Source organism: Chiloscyllium plagiosum, chromosome 9 (genome assembly GCF_004010195.1).
Source record: "Chiloscyllium plagiosum isolate BGI_BamShark_2017 chromosome 9, ASM401019v2, whole genome shotgun sequence".
NCBI classification, from domain to species: domain Eukaryota; kingdom Metazoa; phylum Chordata; class Chondrichthyes; order Orectolobiformes; family Hemiscylliidae; genus Chiloscyllium; species Chiloscyllium plagiosum.
Window position 1 is genome coordinate 85,340,419 of NC_057718.1, and position 15,893 is coordinate 85,356,311.

Sequence of the window (15,893 nt, forward strand, 5' to 3'; positions counted from 1 at the left end):
CTGGAGTCGGGGAGTCCAGAAGTAGAGGGCATAGGTTTAGGGTGAGAGGGGAAAGATATAAAAGAGACCTAAGGGGCAACTTTTTCACACAGAGGGTGGTACGTGTATGGAATGAGCTGCCAGAGGAAGTGGTGGAGGCTGGTACAATTGCAACATTTAAAAGACATTTGGTTGGGCATAAGAGTAGAAAGGGCTTGGAGGGATATGGGCCGGGTGCTGGCAGGTGGAACTAAATTGGGTTAGGATATCTGGTTGGCATGGACGGGTTGGACCGAAGGGTCTGTTTCCATGCTGTATATTTGAATGCCTCTATGACTCTAAGTGAGTTAAAGCAAACATAGCATTCATTAGTTGCTTGCAATTACATTAGGGGCTCCTGCGGTGCAGTGGTAGTATCCCTATGTCCGAGTCAGTGGTCCTCAGTTCAAGTCACGCCTGACCCAGAGACCTACAATAACAACAACTCTGAACTAATTGTTTAGAAATTCCAAGAATTACAGCATTGTGGTGGCCATTCAGCCCAACTGATCTACAACGGTGCTTATATGCAGCACAAGCCTTCTATCACTCTGCTTCATCTATCAACATGTCCCTTAATTCTCTTATGTGTTTATTTTACACTGCCTTAAATAAATCTGTTCTAATTACCTCAACAGCTGATGGTGGTAGAAAGCTCCACATTCTAACCATTGTCTGGCTGAAGAGGTTTCTCCTCAATATTTTACTGGATTTATTAGTTAAATAACAAAATTTCAATTTTTACCTCTTCATTTTAAAACCAGTCTGTCTTAGCCCATGAAGCTTTAGGAGATAAAGTCATTTCTAAAAATATTTTCTATTAGAGATAGATTATATAAGTAATGTGATTCGATTGGTACTGAGTGAATATTAATCTCTGACAAAATCCTGCATTCTGAGAGCGTCATTTGATTTTCAGAAATAATGAAAACAAGGATTCTTAAAGGGACCATGCAGTGCAGTACTACGTATTGTTTTGTGAAAAACCATGCTTTTTCCCTACATTTTCTTGTGTTCTTCGATCTTGAATCGACATATTTAGGAGCAGTCTAAATATTCAAAACTCTTGTAAATGTACAGGAATGTACTACAGAAGATATGAAAATACAAGAAGGGGTGGCACGGTGGCACAGCAGTTAGCACTGCTGCCTCACAGCGCCAGAGACCCGGGTTCAATTCCCCGCCTCAGACGACTGACTGTGTGGAGTTTGCACATTCTCCCCGTGTCTGTGTGGGTTTGCTCCGGTTTTCTCCAAAAATGTGCAGGTTATTGCTAAATTGCCTGTAGTGTTAGATGAAGGGGTAAATGTAGGAGAATGGGGTCTGGGTGGGTGGCGGATCGGTGTGGACTTGTTGGGTTGAAGGGCCTGTTTCCACACTGTAACTAATCTAATCTAAGAAAAAGTGTATTCAATAAGAAAAGTTGAATTATATATTGGGAATGCTGGAGTCTACATATGTTTCATCTTTCAAATAGACTGGAATGTCTTAAAATTCAGGGATGTGATTTACAAAATCTGTTCAGGGTTAGATCTGGCTGAAATAACTTCTGTGGAAATAGTTTACAAACAACTCCATATTTTAAATGTCACATTTCAATGCCATGCAAGGAAGTCATTTTCAGAAGTACAGGATAATAGAGACAACTGCCTGATATCCTGGCATGTATTTTTTGCACTTCAGATGTAGGCTCACTTTCACAAAGTTGCTGGCAAAGTGGCAGTGGTTTTTGAATGACTACTGTCATCCTGAGAGAGGACTGTAGGTTCTTGCACCACTGAGAGCCACTGGTACTCTCTGGGCTGTGTCTTAGTAATCCTGGTAATCTGTTGAAGTATAGTTTGCTGGATGGTTGTGTGAGGTTGCATGCTCACAAGTTAGGTATGTATGGTAACAAGCATGGATTTCATGCCTTTCATCTGAATTTCTTTGCTTCTTTTGCAGCACAGATGTTTGCTGGCCTCTGCCTGCAGAGCAGTAGAAATTGAGGTTGCGCCCACCAGACATTGCTTCATAGCTGGGCAAGCAAATGCTGGCATGGAGCAAGTTCTTCTGTGTCACATTGTAACTGGCCTGGTCTATGATCCTTGACAGTGCCTAGACACTGTCTGGTAGGCATTCCAATGCATGTTCCATCTTTGTGTGTATGTTCATTAGTATTCTCCTGTATGCTGTCCCTGTCAAATTTCTCATCTTGGACCTCTGTAGAAAACCTACATGGGACCTGGCTTTCACCCAAAATGATCTTTTCCACCAGACTTGCTGCAGCCCAATTGTGACTGCTGACCCACCGTGTGCTGATATAATCTTTATACTACCCCATATGTTTGCGCTGTGTCAGTACCTGACCTTGTTGCTGTGAGGGTCAAACAGAGCAAAAGTATTCAAACAAACAGCAATAGGAAATTCTGGAGAAACTCGCCGATATCTGTGGCGAGAAAATGATTTGGAGGTGCCGGTGATGGACTGGGTGTACAAAGTTAAAAAATCATACAACACCAGGTTATAAACCAACAGGTTTATTTGGAAGCACCAGCTTTCAGAGTGCTGCTCCTTCATCAGGTAGTTGTGGACTATAAGTTCATAAGACACAGAATTTATAGCAAAAGTTTACAGTGAGATGCAATTGAAATGATATATTGAAAAAGACCAGGATTGTTTGTTAATGATTAATTAGATTAGATTCCCAACAGTGTGAAAACAGGCCCTTCGGCCCAACAAGTCCACACCGACCCTCTGAAGAGTGACCCACTCAGACCCATTTCCCCCTGACTAAGGCACCTAACACTGAATATTATGCCTGAATCCAGACTGTTCAGGACTGCTGCTAGATCAATGATGGAGTGTGGTGAACTGAACAACATGTGTGGTTGGTGATGTAGCATGTCAGAGATGCCCTTTGACAATGCTGATTTGGATTACATGTCATTGAACTTTTTGTGGCACTGTTACCAGATTTGAGGGACTAGGCTCTATCAGTTGACATCCCTGGCCATCTGCTTCCATTTCTTTCTGATAGTGCTCTCTTATGGCCTCCTGGTCCCTCTCATTACCTTACCACCATGGAAGCACCACCTCTCTGCTCCAGCTGACCTCCATCACTGAATGACACATCCATAAATCTCTTCCCAGGAAATAAATTCATTTGGCTCCTGCTTTTTAGCCATTTTCACAACCAGCAGTGATCAACAACCTCCTTTCAATGAGTGTGCTTTCCTTTGCAAGGAGAGATTGTTTACCTTTAAGTGGAACAGGATATCTTGAATACTTGCTAATCACACACATTGCTAGGTGCCCTGTTGAGCATTCAGTCAGCCAGGTGTCTGATATTTGCTTAGCTGAATTATGGAAATAAACAGGCAACAGAGCAAAGTAGGGGAGTGGGGAATGGGTCACATCTGGAGCAGGTCCAGGTCCAGAGGTAAGTAGGATCCCAGCTAGGTAGCTGCCAGAGCTCCAGGTATGTAGCGTGCCAGGTGGATAAGGTGCCAGGGATGGATGCCAGGGGAAGGATGCCAGGTGGATAGGGTGCAAGGTGCAAAGGAGCCAGGTAAGTGACATAGCATTCAGGATTGGTCAGGATGGCTGGGTGAACTTGGATCAGGCGAGATCCCTGCTCTGCACTTGACCTTGACACCCTACTTAACTGACTCTCACAGTCTTATCTATGTCTTAGAAAAAGCATTGTCCAAATAACAAAGGCATTCCTGACAGAAGAATCGATGGAGAAGGCACAGAACATTCCGGAAGACACATAACCTGGCTGTAATTTCGAGAGATTAAACTCTATTTCTTTTATAGATGAGTGGGACTTGCATTTATTGGAACAGCATACATTAGAATCTTGCTTTATTCAGAAATTGTTAGTAGTAGTTAGAAGGGAATCATTTGATTTCTTAATAGTTTAGTTAATTTGTTCACTGTTAGAGTTAGATAAATAAATTGTCACTTGTTGATTTCAAAATGAGTGTCAGTTGATTTATTTAACCGCTATAAGTTTTATTAGATTAAATTCCCTATAGTGTGGAAACAGGCCCTTTGGTCCAACCAGTCCACACCGACCCTCTGAAGAGTAACCCACCCAGACCCATTTCCTTCTGACTAATGCACCTAGCACTATGGGCAATTTAACAAGGCCACTTCACCTGACCTGCACATCTTTGGACTGTGGGAGGAAACGGAGCATCCAGAGAAAACCCACGCAGACACAGGGAGAACATGCAAACTCCCCACAGACAGTCACCTGAGGCTAGAATCGAACCTGTGACCCTGGTGCTATGAGGCAGCAGTGCTAACCACTGAGCCACCATGTCACCCCAGAGCACAAATGCAGTCCCCCATTACCACAAATTTTGTAGTCGAGTATCCCACATTTGGGGATATCGCAGGCATCAGCACACCAAGAGTACAATGGGATAGCCTCGTCCTGGGAGAACCACCTTACTGATCATGGTATGTCCCCTGCCATGTAATTTGCTGGGAGAAAGTGGAGACTGTTCACTAGAAGTTTCTGAAAAGTGGGTTACATCACTTTTCACACACCTTTTACAGATTGCAGGGTGAAGCACTGCTCTTTGTTTTTAGTTCTCAGAGAAGGGTCAACCTCCACTTTATAACACCAGTGGAATCTTCAATTCATGTGCAAATCCTTTGTAGTCTGCTATTATGGGAATTCCACAGGATTTCTGTGCACAACTCCCCTTGACGCTGGAATAACAACTGTCTGGCCACTGGAAAATCTAGATCAGATGTGCAAATGATAGTTCATAGCCCAGGGATTACATAAAATAAACACTTTTACTTTCCTATTGTGGATCGAATCTTTAAAGCATTAAATTTAGGTCTATAATTTTTTATCGGTTACATTTTAGTGGCATTTTAGTACAGGAATCAATTCTAGATTACTAATTAACTGTATTAGTATGAAGATTGACTAAATTCAAATAATGATTCCTGATGAAGGGCTTTTGCCCGAAACGTCGATTTCCCTGCTTCTTGGATGCTGCCTGACCTGTTGTGCTTTTCCAGCACCACTCTAATCTTGACTCTGATCTCTAGCATCTGCAGTCCTCACTTTCACTTAAATTTAAATAACTATAAGATGATTAAACCTTTTAAAATACTATATGATAACAAATAGCTGTATGGTTCCCCCACTTAAACTCAGGATATGCAAACAAATATTTTATAAAAAATATATTTACAATCCAGTACAAATTTGAAGGCTTTCTGTATCTTGTTTCAACCTTAGAGGAACTTGTTTTTAAGAGAATGCAACTCTGTATCTGTGTTGCTGTGTTACGAAAAAGTACACTTATTATCCAGTTTGAAAGAAATTCAACTGCTGTCTGGAGCTTAGCAAAACAGGTTTGCTGTGAAAAGTTTTTCTCAACTTGAAAAAAGGTCTATTTTTAATAAACGTTATCAATTATGTCTTAATTTACTTTCAATGTATCAACTGTCTTCAAGCTATTCTTACAGGTGTTTGGCTGACTGCCAAAAGGAAGACTTTCAAGGCTTCTACATGAATCCCCTGCTGGCCGTACAGCACATATGAGCTTCTTGGCAACAATTCAAATCTATGTTAGGAATACTTCTATTCAATTTACATGTATGTTCCCCAAGCTCCCAGTGGCCTGCCATTTTAAATTGCCGCCTTACTCTCAAGCTGACATCCTTGGTCTAAGGCCTTCACCTGGATGGAGGTGATTAAATGTTCCCTGCCAGCAAACTTGCAGTGAGGAAAGGCACTCACTTTTGCCCATTGTTTCAGCCTGCTCCTTCCCAACTAGAATGGTTTCTTCCTTTTTTTTCAGTTTCTTTTCTTCCCTTGTCCGATCTCTCCCCAACCACACCTTCCAATGTTCTTCTGATGCTGTTTCCTTTGCAATGTGGACTTTCAATCTCACTACATCTCCATCCTTAATCAGGTCTGTTTGAGAGCTCTGCCCTGGTTCCTTCCATGGAGTTGTGACTCGTTTCCTTCAATCATCTCTCTCCTCTGCCTGGCTGAACTTGTTCACACATTGAACAACATCTCTTTTATATCATCCCACTTCCTCCCACTTTGTGATGGCTACTCACATGCGTCCTACCTAATCCTACATTTTATGGGACATGGAACATCACTATTGCTTTCTTCCTCAGGCCAACTCTCTCAAGTCTTTCTCTGGTGACAGTATCAGTGCCAATTCCCACTCTTGTCCTCAGCTGGAAAAGTTTGCTACACTTTCCATTCTTTGCTCACCTTCACATGGTCTATTTCAAACCCTTCCATTCCCTTGCTTGACTCCTCTGTCTCCCTTTCTCAGGATAGGCTATTCTTTATAACCCCGCTGATTCACACAGTTACCTTAACTACACTTTCTCGTACTATACAATCTCTGACGATTCCATTTGCCCAACTCCTCTGTCTCTTGTTCCATTTATTCCAATGATGTAACCTTCTGAAATAGCACCTCCAATATATCTTCCTTTCTCCTCAACCAAACATTCCTAGTCAGCATGATCAGCAGGACACTTGACTGTGACTGATCCATTCCCTATACTTATTTCTCACCTCTTCTACTCAATCCCAGAAGCACAATAATGCCGCTCCTTTTTTTTCATCAACTGCCCTAACAGCCTCTGTATTTAATGAATTATCCTTCACTGTTTTCATCACCTCCAAGATGATACCACCACTAAATAAAATTGCCCCTCCCACTGCAGCACTTGAATTCCACTTCTCTAATATCTCCAGTGCTACATTCCATTACCTTGGCATATTGCCTTAATGCCCCAACACACCTTCCAGGTGAAGCAGCAATTTATATTTACTTCTCCAATTTAATGTATTGCCCTATCACCATTTGCTTTGGTCCTGTAAATACTAACTGACTAACTCTTCTGTCATTAATCTCTCCTTTCTTCCATTCTGCCAAAGCGCTTTCTTTGGCACCTTCCTGGATTGGGATGAAAGGTCATTGACCTGAAATTTTAACTCAGTTTCTCTCTGCATTGATGCTGCCAGATAAGATGAATATTTCCATTGCTTTCTGTTTTTATTTCCGATTTCCAGCACGTGCAGTTTTCTCTTTTTGAGAATGAAAGTAGCTGCTTTTTTCAAGCATTTACAAACTTTACAGGCTTATTTTCCCAGCATCTTGTATTTCTCTTGGCTTCTTTTTGCCCTCTGCTGTCAAGCTGGCTTAGGAGTCCATAACATATGTAGCAGTCAGCTGTGCATGAGTGATTAAGAAACTCAAAGCAGTAAATGTCCACAAGGCAATGGCCCAGATGGACTGACATCTTCTCTGGCAAAAGTGAAAACAAGGGCGATGAGCTGCTTAATACTTTCACAAGCTCTGTAAGTACTTGAGAATTGCAGATTAGTTCAAATAATTGCAAATGTTCCACAGTGAGTACAGGAAATTAATCAGAAAGATTTGAAAAGAAAGACTTGCATTTACACAGCACCTTTCAGAACCCCAGCACATTCAAAGCAATTTGCAGCCAAATTTGAAGCATTTTTTAGTGTCACAGTAAATTTATACTTAGCAAGATCCCACAAACTGTAATGAGCACAAAAGTTTAACAAGAGAGGTAAATCATTGACCAGGCCACCTCAAGGAAAAGTCCTCTGCTGTTCCTTGCAATAATACTGTGAATCTTTACACCATCCGTACAGGGCAGTTTAATTGTGCATCTGAAGACATGAATTGACCTGAGGTGCAGATCAGCCATGAGATAATTGAATATCAAAACTGGATTGAGAGTTGCGTGACCCACAGGGACAGTCCAGTTACAAAGAGAATGTTTAATGATGGGTTTTGTTGTCCCTACCTAGTAATAGTGAGTCAATTTTAAAATTGCGTCATTTTCTATGATGTATCTTGCTACATTCTGAAGGCACGAAATGAGAAATATAAATGTTAATGAATGTTGTTGATAAGATACAGAATCACCTAAGTCTTACAGTACAGAGGGAGGCCATTGTGCTCTTCAACTGAGCATGATTACCTATGGCCAATCTCCTTCTTTTTCCCCATATCCTTGCACATTATTCTATCCAAGGGATCATCCTGGTCCCTCTTGAATGCCTTGATTGAACCTGTCTTCACCACACTTCCACTTCGTGCATTCTATACCCTAAGTAACATGTCTTTTTTTCTTGTATCATCTTTGCTTCTCCAACAGTACTCCAGTTGAGGTTTATCAAGTGACCAATGCTCTTCAGAACATTTCTAAAGAATCCAAATTAAAAGGGAAAAATCAATATATATGGTGTATGAGAGAAAAGTGCTGATCAGTTGGCAAATCAACTTTGGTAGAGATGTTGCCTTGGAAAATGCACTGGTTATTGCTGATCGACAGTTAACAGTTAGATTTTACCAGGCAGGTTGAATCTGGTTGGTCAGAGTATCGTCCCAGGATAAATTAATATGCTACCTATGTTGTTGAGATTAAACAGGCACAGTAAATGCACGTGCTCTTTCTATCTGCAAACAACAGGGTGACGTATATTAATATATATAACTTATAGAACATAGACGTACATCGCCAGTGTTAGGATCGCAATTATGTACATTATTTATTATGTGAATAATAGAAAGCCATATATCCAAACTTGTTGATGACACAAAGTTAGGTGGCATTGTAGACGATAGCATAAAATTACAAGGGGATATGATAGCATAGGAGAATGGGCAAAACTGTGGCAGGTGGAGTTCAATGTAAGCAAGTATGGGTTATCCATTTTGTACTGAAATTGGATAGATTAGAGTACTTTCAAGATTGGATGAAGTTAATTACAGGCATGTCCAAAGAGACTTGGGGTTCAAGCGCATAGATCTTTAAAATGACACAGACTGGTTTAAAAAATAACCAAGAACACTAATGGAATGCTGGCCTTTATATTTAGAAGACTGCAGTATAAGTATGCAGAGGTTGCGCTGCAGTTATACAAAACCGTGGTTAGAACTCATTTGGAGTACTGTGAGCAGATGTGAACACCACACCTTAGGAAGAATATGTTGGCCTTGGGGGGGGGGATGCAATGTAGGTTTACAGGAATGATACCTGGAATTCAGGGGTTAAATTATGAGAAGAGATTATATAAATTAGGCCGATTTCTTTTCTGGAATTTAGAAGATTATGGGATGATCCAGTTGAGGTCTTTCAGATATCAACAGGAAAAGACAGTGTAGATACAAATAAATTATTTCCATTTGTTCGGCATTCTAGAAACCACAGAATATCCACACTGCTTAGTCTGCTGTTAAACCACATTTTAAAAAATACCTATAGGATGACTGTAGCTCTTTTTAGTAGGAGCCATCAAGACTAGTTTGACAAAAATGATCAGAAGGTCCAAGAGCTACTAAATCATAAGCATAAGGTGCTCTTGCACAGGAGGTAGCACCAAAACATGAGGGAAGGAAAGCAGATCTACAGAGAAATGGAGGCTGAGGTACAACTAAAAGCCTGTGAACTGAAGAATAGATGATGGCTGAAAGTGTGCATGAAATCTGGCAACTCGCCAGAACCCTGAAGCATGTGGATTCGTCAATGTAATAAGGGCCTATCTCACTGACAGATGAGAATAAAGAGGTGCTCATGAAGGACACTGAGAGAGTGAGCACCCATTGGAAGCAGCACTTCAAAGATCTCCTCAACTGAGATTCAGCCCTTGACATTGCTGCCCTACAGCATAGTACCTGTGATCATCTCAGCAAAAACCCTAGCCCAATGAGTTTGGAAGGTCATTTGACAGGTAGGATCCCACAAGGCTGGCAGCATAGTTGGGATCCCTGCTGAAAATAAAGTAGGGAGGGAAGAAGGGGAAATAGTCTTTGCTCAAATACATGACCTCATCTCCCTCAACGTGAAGGGGAAGAAAATGCGGAGGATCTCTGAGATGTGACCATTTGCAAGAAAGGAGGAAAAAAACAATTGCAGTCAGGAATAAGAGTAGCAGTCACATGGGAACAGCAATGTTTCCAAGTTCCTCTCCAACTCACACACCATTTGACTTGAAAATATACTGCTATTCTTTCATTGCCGCTAGAGTCATAATTTTAGTATCCAGTTAACAGTTTTCTAGGTGCAGATACATGCCAGCAGTATTTCAAGAAGGGTTAAGAATGGGTAATAAATGCTATCCTTTGTCAGCAATGCCCAAGTTCCATGAATGAATGTAAAAATTCCAGATTAAATTCTTCCTCTTGATGAGCATGTCCACAAACCAATTAGTTGGTCGTGCATCTCATTAGCTGTATATGGGATATTGTTGTGCAGACCAAGTAACCTGCATTTTCTGTCTGAATTCATGTGGTCCTGTGACTTAGTTCCCAAGGATGCAATCAAAAGTTATACAAATGCAAGTTCAAAGTTTTGTTTTCTTTTATTACTTTTGGAAATGTTTTGGAAATGTCTGCTCAAGTGTATGTAAAAAATCTTTCAAAGAAAAGCACGGGAAGTTATTCCCAATGCCCCGGCCAACATTTATCCTTCAATAAATAACACAAAAACAGATTTTCTGGTAATTATCTTATTTGCCAGAGCTTGCTGTAAGCTTAATGACTACTACATATCCATTTCACAACAGTGGATAGCCTGCAGAAAATAAATTCTTAATTGAGTTTAAAGTGCTTTAAGGTGACAAGAGGTCATAAAAAGCATGATATAAATATAATGATTTTTTGGTTTGGATGTTCAATATTCCTTGATAGTCCATTGTTAGTTGTGTAGGATTTTAAAGATGTTTTAAGGATGTAAGATACAATTGTATCAAATCTTGTTTAGACTATTGCTCGAACACTGCTTATAACTTTAATTTCCATATTTAAAAAAAACGGTAGAGATACTGGAGAAGGTGCAAAAAAAATTACCGTAAATTCAGAGTCTACTTATCAAGAAAGGATCAACAGGTTGGAATTGACCTCTGGAAAAGGTTGAGGGAGACTTCTTAGAGATCTTTACATTAAAGAAAGGTTTTGACATATATATATATAAAATATTTCTACTTAGAAAGAAGAAGAAAACTGAAAGTCATCATTATATAATTGTCATCCAAATATAAAATAGAGACTTTATAAGAAAACTCTTTACTCAGAGAGTGGTGAGAATATGGAACTCATTACCACATTGGTGGTTGATGGTTGAAGTGATTATATAGATGCATTCAATGGGAGGCTTGATAAGCATGCAAAGCAAAAGGGAATAGAAGTAATACTGGTAGAGCTGATGGGGAAAGATAGGAGGAGGAATGTATGGAGCATAGACCCTATCACTTCTGTCAACCTGGAATCTCTCCTCCCCCATTTTCACCAAATCCCTCCACATTTTGCCCCCTGAAGCTAGAAACCATATCAGGTTCCAATGCTCCTCATGACTATCTGTCCTCCCATCATTAAGACCAATTGCATTCCATGACTCTAGCTTCTGCCCTACCAGACCTAATGCCCCCTGTGGTTGTGAGCATATCCTGTTCTAACCAATACCACTATGCACCTTATATTCTCATGCACAAGGGCAGCCCTGGACATCTCTACAATTCTCTTTCTAGACATGGCTCCCAATCGCCCCAAGAAATGATAGAAACTGTTGTGAGCGTCACCTGTTCAATCCTCAAACCACATTCAGTCTTGATTCTATTGTTGTTTGTAACGAGAAAAATTCTATTGGAAATCTGTTCTGATAAGCTTAGAGTGAAAGAGGGGTAAAGCTGATTACAAATTCCTAAGTACAATACAGGACTAGACCACTGCCTGGCAGGAGAACAAGAATTATGGCTTCAAATTTAATGTGCTTGAAAGTGTGGTAGTTATGCAGTTCTGCAATGGATATTGTGCATAAAGAAAATTTCATTTGATTGATGTTTCTACTGAATCATGGAAGTGTTCTTTCAACACAGATCCATTGGGAGCTGTCACCATGTCCAAGCTGAGATTACTGACTTACCCAGGGTTGAAACTGGGTACTCTTTCAAAAGAGTTGGTATCATATATAATATATATTGGCACATTTATCTATTGAAGCATCAAATCAGTTTACCCTTCCAATTCTTCCTTCTTTTCCCATTAACAATTGGTGGTTCTCTGGCCTCTGAGTTTCACTCCACAGACTTGAGCACATAGAGTAAGCATTACTTCAATTACCAAGGGAATGTCAGAGATGTTGTCTTTCACATGAGATGTTGAACAGAGGAGACATTTAAAAATCCAAGGTACTATTGAAAGAAGCACAGAAAAGTAAGTAGCGATGCTTGGGAAATAGATTTCATTCCAGGACTTGAAGTTGTTCAAATGTGTTTTGATAGTTTGATAGTCTAAATGGTTAACAGTGACCCTCATCCCAGACAGTTCTAGATTTGAATACAATTCTCAAGTGGATATTTACTTGGGAATTGTTGTTATTTCCTACTTTAACAATAAATGAAATACTGTAATGATGTTTTATTATAAAAGAAAGATAAAAATGTATTTTAAGTCAATTTTCATGACTTCAGGACACCCTAAGAGATTTTACAGCCAATGAAATATTTTGGAGGTGCTGTTATTATTGTAATTTAGGAATCTGAGCAGTCAAAAAGGCCCCACAAATAGCAGTATGATGGTAACTAGTTAATGTGCTATAATTATGCTTGTATTGGGAGAAATATTGGTAAGACGCAGGGGAGAACACTCGTGATCAGAAGGTGTTGTGGTATATTTTATGTTCACCTGAGAGGGTGGATATCACTGTAGATTAACAGCTCATTTAAAAGGTTGCTAATTGCAAAATTCAGATCTCTCTTACCACTGCTTAGAATGTCAGAGCAAAATTAAGAAGGGTTTAGATCCAGTGAAATTAGTCCTTCATATTTTCATGACAGCTTTGCTATAATGTTCTGTTCTCATGCAATCCCATGTCATAAGAAAATCATGTAATTGCAGCATCATTTAAACTGATGGGGTCAGATTTGCGTTATAACCATTATACACTTTAAATGTTCGCCCTGTAGAAACAAAATCCTCAGTTTGTCAATGGTGCTATAGTGAATTTGTGTTAATGAAAGGCATGTTATAGCAGAATGGCCTGTACTTTGTTCTGAGCTCCAGTGGCACAGGGTCATGAATGTCAGCTCTGTATTCTGTTTCTATACTCTAGTGCAGCTTTCAGTCCAATGACACCAATGCCTGTTTGTTTCTGGTTAACAGTAATCTGAATTTCCAGTTGGAGACCATCACAAGTTTTCCAACATGCAGAAAGATGAGTCTGAGTTAGCATTTAGGCAAAATGTTTGCCTACTGAAAAGCTACCTTCCAGCATTCATTTTGTTTCTGCACTAGGATGGGACAGTTGAGCCTGTCTATGAGGACTCTCCATGGGTTGCTATAATCAGACATCAGGAGCTGATTTTATTTCTTCCTTCCACTCCTCTGCCCCCAGTGAGGAGGAACGCTTTGTGTTGCCTAATATTCCATTGATTGCAGCAGACAGGCTGGAACTGACTAAAACTGGTCAAGAAAAGCAAATGAGTTTGGATGACATTTAACGCTAGTTTCCTCCACTTACTCACTCTGATTAAGAGTCAAACAGTTGCCCACTTGAGCAACCAGACCATCTGTTACCTTTGAACCAAATTGGGAGCTATGATGAAGGTGAATTGTGTGTTCCTTAAAGAAAATTTTAAATCAGAGCCCCGAAAAATCATTTTATTATCTATCTAAAGGCTTAGCTTGCACCCACTTGCTTATACCATAATAAACTGTTAATAAAAATGTAGGGAATGCATGCTTTTGAGATGTTTGATGCCTCAGAAAAAAAGGTTTTATGGGAATGACAAATTAGTAATCAATTATAAAGCAAAAACAATCAATTATAAAGTACATATAATAGAACATTTTCCTTTTATGTTTCTCAAGCAGCTTCGAGTCACTGTACTTTTGGTTACTCCTGGAGCTTGTAGTGCAGTAATGACCTGATTTTAGACATTTCTCTCCCCATGTTCAAACCACTATATGGCCTTGCCCGTCCCTACATCCTTAACCTTCTCTCACCCAAGTATCTCTCTTATAACTGCATTCCTCTGATTTTAGCCTGTCTGGCACCCTCTACCTCTTTTGCCCATATTGCTGGCCATGCATTCAGTCATTTGAATATTCTGCTCTGGAATTTCTGCCTTAAGTTGTTCTGCCTCTTCACCTCTCTCTTGCTTTAGGATACTCCTGAAACCCTACTTCTTTGCCCAAGCTTCTGGTCACTTGATCAAATAGGCAGAATCTTTATGCCCTTTAAAAGATTTCAAACATAGGGATCATTTCCAGGTAGCAGTGCTATATTGTAGCATCACCTGTTTTGGCATATCATTTTAGCTTTTTCTGCTGCTCTTCCCAGTATACTTTCCGATGCTACTCAGTAATCAAGGATTGGGCCCCTGGCTTGATGAAAATGATGAAGTGAGAGATATTTCACGTACGATTTCACAGTTTGTGGTTAAATACAATCCTGCTGCTGCTGCTGAAGGTCCAAAGCACCTCTTTAATGTCCAGCTTGGAGGTGCTGGATTTGATCTGAATCAGCCTCATTCAGCAAAGTTGTAATTCCACCATACATATTGGAGCATGTCCTCAGTATGAAGATAGGACTTCATCTCCACAAGGACTGTGCAGTACTCACTCCTACTGATACTGTTATGGATTTATGCATCTGTTGCAGGTAGATTGGTGAGAATAAGATCAAAATATTCCCTTTTCTTGGTTTTCTCACCAGCTGCCTTCAGCTTAGTACGGCAGTAATGTCCTTCAGAAGTTGTGATGTGGAGGAGCTGGTGCTGAAATGGGGTGGACAAAGTTAAAAATCACAAAACACCAAGTTATAGTCCAACAGGTTTATTTCAAAGCACTAGCTTTCAGAGTGCTGCTCCTTCATCAGGTAGCAAAATCCTTGGCACATCCTTGGCAAAAGGTAGCTACCTGATGAAGGAACTGTGCCCTAAAAGCTAGTGATTCCAAATAAACCTGTTGGACTATAACTTGGTGTTTTGTGATTTTTAACTTTAGAAGCTGGATAGCTCAGTCAGTAGCAGTACAACTGAATCACTCTATATCATGGTCATTGATGTCCTGTCACAAAAATGCACTCTATACCATGGCTACTCTCATTACATTCTTCAACATGAAACTGTATAATCATTGTTGATTGTAATTAAAACCCATCTAGTTCACTAATATCCTTTAGGGAATGAAAACCATTGTTCTTATCTGGTCTGGCATAAATTTATTCCAGACCCAATGTGTTTGACTCTTAATTGATTTCTGAAATGGCCAAGCAAACTGTTTAGTTGCAGGGCAGTTAGAAATGGGAATAAATGCTTGCCTAGCCAGTGACACAGACATCCCATGAATGAATTAAAAGATTGAAGGTGGAGGAACTGAGGGTAATTAGTAAGGAGATTTCTTGTCCTTATTTGACCTGATGCCAGGAGACTTCATTGGGTCTGGAGTGATTGATGAAGATTTCCAGCACCACTCTCTTCCAATGGTATACCACATACTGCCACCTCTGGTAGGTCTGAACTATTGGTGGGACTGGATGTCCCTCGGCATGGTAATAGAGGATTCTGGATTAGTAGTGCTGGAAGACCACAGCAGTTCAGGCAGCATCCAAGGAGCTTCGAAATCGACGTTTCGGGCAAAAGCCCTTCATCAGGAATAAGGAGACTGTTGGCTGTAACATATGATTTGGTGAATATGATTATGTCAAGCAGCTGCTTGAGGGACAGCAGGACAGTTCTCCCAATGCTGGCATAATCACTGAATGTTAATGAGGAGAGTCTGTCAGAACTGACTCAGTAGGGTATGTCTTTGTCATTTCTCATGCCGAGTTTGATGCTGTGTTATCCATCCAGT

At 40.2% G+C, this 15,893-nt stretch overlaps 1 long non-coding RNA gene and 1 other non-coding gene across 2 annotated transcripts in view; one reads left to right on the plus strand and one right to left on the minus strand.

The window, feature by feature from the left end:
- The window catches only part of LOC122553243, a 35,291-nt gene that overhangs the window by 10,333 nt on the left and 9,065 nt on the right, over nt 1-15,893 (plus strand). The window lies entirely within an intron of this gene.
- Nucleotides 4,335-4,494, minus strand: LOC122553289. The gene has a single exon (XR_006312670.1). It is a non-coding gene; the product is annotated as a U1 spliceosomal RNA (small nuclear RNA).